At 35.5% G+C, this 4,758-nt stretch overlaps 1 protein-coding gene across 1 annotated transcript in view; it reads left to right on the top strand.

Annotated features, from left to right (window-relative positions):
• The first annotated feature begins 4,660 nt into the window (after positions 1-4,660).
• Positions 4,661-4,758, top strand: part of LOC143041354 (uncharacterized) — a 25,204-nt gene continuing 25,106 nt past the window's right edge. Inside the window, exon 1 of the mRNA XM_076213181.1 lies at positions 4,661-4,741. The gene's annotated coding sequence lies outside the window, so the exon portion shown is untranslated. The remainder of the gene's footprint in view (positions 4,742-4,758) is intronic.

The following is a 4,758-nucleotide window of genomic DNA, read 5'->3' as shown; positions in this document are numbered from 1 at the left end:
CAACCTCTAGAAAAAGTATCATATACTTTCTTGTTGACAATATGGATTATGCCAATGTAAGCAGAGTAGTTACATAGACATCAGATGCGTCTGGATGTAAACTGATCAAATATTCTTGCAATTAAAAGAATAAACACGAAGACAATGTTTAGTAATTCACAACGAGTATTAATGATTCAACTGAGACCCATCCTGTCTACCTGCTACTTGAGAAAGGTTGTAGAAGACTGAAGAATGTGAAGATTTCTTTTTCAGATGCCTCCACACGTTAGATTCAAATTCGCACATGCGTAGGACGCTTTCCCAAAGATGATTAAAAAAATTATAATACGGACATTATTTACTATGATACAAGTATAATTATATCCCTACAATATCTGTATAAATATACTAAAAGTAAAAAGACTGGGAAATATTCTTAAAACATGATAAACAAAGATGAAATAACTAAATATAATACTTTGCGCATAAGCCCGCGCGTAATGCAGACTGTGACGTCACTAGCGAGTCGGCGGGAGACTGTGTAAGTTTAAAATCAACTATGAATAAATATAACCGGCGTATTGGACGGAGTGATGCTGTGGGAGGTGGGACAGTGGCCAAGAACTACATGGGGCACGCTCCAGGACTATGGACAAGGTGTTTCAATGCCTTTGTGTCGCCCACCATCGATTCCTATTGGGCAGATTGCCTCAGGTACATGTGTTCAGTTGAGAAACGACAACAGTTCAGGAAAGCAGGGACAACGGTCAGGTAAGATTTTTTTTTTCTTTCCAACTTCATTTCTTCTTCATTTTTCGATCCTGCACTACAATTACAGCTTTAAATATTCACTAGATGAATTGTTCTTTCTGCATGCTAGCATACACGCTTTCTTGTGCAGTAATAAGCACAAAAATAGGAGAGAAAAGTAGAAAACTATTCGGCTATTTGATCAAGGTAAGTACGTATAGTAGTGATGCTTAGCTTTCTAGATTATTATCAAATCTAACAACCAACACCTCAAACAAGCACGAACATAAAAACTGCCCCATACATACAACAGAGCTTAAAAATATATTGTATTAATACAATATTTGAATAGATTTGATACGTCATAGGCTGGTCAAAGAACCCAAGCTATCTTAACACACAAGGCAAAGATGAAGAAAATCTCAAGACAATAAACAGGAAAATAGGGTCGGATTAATTTATTTCAATACGTGACTTCGTTTATTCATTTTATTCTGGGAAACGAAATATGATTTATTCGCTTAATGAAGTGTTGTATTAATCTATAATACAATACACTAATATATATATATATATATATATATATATATATATATATATATACACAAACCTTGTATTGTATGAAATTAATTTATCGTGATGAATTCCAACTACATTAAGATCTATAATAGATTACCTTAACCGTGGTTTAAGCTCAACAAAGATGTATTCTTGTATTCTTGTATTTGCATTCACATCGTGAGAATCAAAATTGCTCTTAACTAACGCAGACAGGACGTTCTAATGACGAAATAACCTTCACTACTACAAAAATAGGTAAAAATAAAAATAAGTTAAGAAATAGATAAAATAGATAAATTTATATATATATATATATATATATATATATATATACATATATCATATATATATATGTATATATATATATGTATATATATATAATACACACATGTATATATATATATATACATATATGTATATATATATATATGTATATATATATATATATATATATATATATATATATATATAGATATATATATATATAATATACACATGTATATATATATATACATATATATATGTATATATATATGTATATATATATATATATATATATATATATATATATACTGTATATATATATATATATATTAAGGTTAATTGGGATTGGACATTGTTATCTATGTCTAATGTAACCAAGACAACCCAACCATACGCTTGGATAGCCAAGCCCACAATGTAACCAAGGAAACCCATTAATTTAGCTGGGGCGTCACTGCTTGTACACTTAGTACAAATGTACTATGAGTGAAATACATTATGGTTATATTTAACATCACAAACTCCCCCTATCAGGAGGCTAGAACGGTGCCCCAATGCCCTTGGTCCAGCTCGCCGGTGGCAGGGTTCGAACCGCCAACCTCGACCTTCGCCGCAAGTAGCGACGCTCTAACCCATTCGGCCAGCGAGTATTATACTTTAACTAAACTTCCCTAATTGGTAATTTATGGATAGAATCTGTTATTTCTATTTTGTGCCAATTCTGTTCCTCAACTTAATATAAATTCTTTCTTTATAAAAGAAAAAAAAAATTCTTATGGAGGTAAAAATAAGAACAGAAATGAAGGAGACTGCAAGAGACCCTAAGGCCTACACTAGACAGTTCCATGTCCCTTATCACCTGTCAACCATAAATTTATCTTACTTTCTCTTTAAACGACCAATTATGTATTGTTTCAGTGCTCACTAACTAGATGGTTACAAAGTCTATTCCATTCGTTAACTACCCTGTTAGGTAAACCAGTTCTTGCCTATTTCTTTCTTAAACCTCAATTTGTCGAATTTAAAACCATTACTACGAGTCCTGCTCTGTTGTCTTAATATGATGACCTTGCCTGCATAACTTTTGTTAAAGCCCTTGATCCTCTTGAACACCTCTATGAGATCACCCTGCACTCTGCGTCTTTCCAGAGAGTTAAGGTGCATAAGCCTGTTCTCGTAAAGTAAGATTTAAAAGAATTAACACACAAATCTAACCCTAGAATGTTAATAAATAGTTATCTAGTTTTTCATGTATACCTTTCTGAAGATTTGTGGTAATAAGATTAACATGTCAAATTACCATTGTTCAAGTAAATATTAATTTTATTTACTACTCCGATGGATAAAGTTATAATTTAGAAACAAATTAGAAAATAAAATTAGAAAAAAATCTATATATTCCAAAGGCTTTTTCCCCCTTACAAGGGAGGTAGCTAAGTCAAAAGGCATATATCCACTATCCCACCTATTCCACTCCCATCCACCATCCTCTCCACCTCTCTCTCTCTCTCTTTCTCCCTCTCAACCTCCCTTCTCTCTCTCTCTCTCTCTCTCTCTCTCTCTCTCTCTCTCTCTCTCTCACCCTTCCTCTCTCCCCCTCCCCCTCTTTCTCCCTCTCAACCTCCCTTCTCTCTCTCTCTCTCTCTCTCACCCTTCCTCTCTCTCTCCCTCTCAACCTTCCTTCTCTCTCTCTCCCTTTCTCACCCTCCACTCTCTCCCTCTCAATCTCCCTTCTCTCTCTCTCTCTCTCTCAACCTCCCTTCTCTCTCCCTCTCTCTCTCTCTCTCTCTCTCTCATCCTTCCTTCCTGCTCTCTCTCTCTCTCTCTCTCTCTCTCTCTCTCTTCCTCTCTCACCCTTCCTCTCTCTCTCCCTCTCAATCTCTCTTCTCTCTCTCTCTCTCTCTCTCTCTCTCTCTCTCTCTCTCTCTCTCTCTCTCTCTCTCTCTCTCTCTCTCTCTCCCTCTTAAAAAATCCTAAGATCTAATATGATAATGCTAGAACCAAGATCCATCTATACTGATGATTTCACCTTAATTGATTCAACCGTAATATCACCAACAAACGAGGAAGAAATCTCGACCAAATCCTATACCTCACCCCCGGGTTTCCGTCCGACTGAAGTTATACGATTTTTTTTTTTTTAGAATATATTAGGGTAGCGGCACACTAGACTAGCATGCTACTCGCTTTTGCTACTCGCTTTGAGCAGAAACGACTTGGGTTACAATAATATTCTAGAAATCTAGACTAAGAACTCGTCAGTTTTGTGTCTAACATTCGTATTCTAGGTTTAACTTAGTTCAGCTTCTCAGAGTCATTTGACATTTGGAAATTTGAAAAACAAGAGATCGTGATACAAGTCGTTGCTACTCAAAAGCAAGTAGCAAAAGCAAGTAGCAAAAGCAAGTAGCATGCTAGCGAGAAATACCTAGTGTGCCGCAACATTCACATGTACAGGATCGATATGCATAACTAGAGAAAAACTACACAACAGTAGTTAGAAAAATTACGAAACAATTTACGCTAAGTAGTTTGCGTAGGTAGTTAGGTAGTTCTAGTAACTTCTAAGTATTGCTTTGCGTAGAGCTTAGGCGTAGATGCTCTAAGCAAATTTCTAGTATTTACTAGTGTCTACAGCTGTCAACTATTCCTTACCTACTTTGAACTAGATCTGAGCTAGTTTTATTAGTTAGATATTTATCTATGAATACAAGAAATTTCTATATGTGTGTGTGTTTGTGTGTGTGTGCGTGTGTGTGTGTGTTTACCTAATTGTAATATACAGGAAAGGAGCAACGCTCGTGATGTCCCGTCTCCTATGCTTCAGTTATCATACCTAGTTTAAAATTCATGTGTGTGCGTACGTACTATATATAATTTAGGAAGTTTTTCATGAACTAGTTCTTGCTAGACAAGGTTCCACGTAGGACCAATTATAGTAATTGATTCATAAAACTATTTCAGGAAAACAAGACAAAAAAAAAAAGTCGAGTTACCTAACTTTCGCTTTATTATTTATTTATCTATTCATCATTATTTTTTTTTCATTTATTTATTCATTATTATAGTCGTGCCAAACTGTAGTTTGTCCACCTCACAGAAGCCCAGCCAATCAGCGTCGAGAAGCGTCCAGTAAGGCAGGACCGGCCACGCCCACTTTCGCCAATCTTGGCTGGACGCCCCGGTAAGTGAATATACATA

Source organism: Oratosquilla oratoria, chromosome 30 (genome assembly GCF_046742065.1).
Source record: "Oratosquilla oratoria isolate Oo_2021 chromosome 30, ASM4674206v1, whole genome shotgun sequence".
In the NCBI taxonomy this organism is placed as follows: domain Eukaryota; kingdom Metazoa; phylum Arthropoda; class Malacostraca; order Stomatopoda; family Squillidae; genus Oratosquilla; species Oratosquilla oratoria.
Note: the sequence above shows the minus strand (reverse complement) of the source record. Positions and strands in the feature narration are given on the sequence as shown.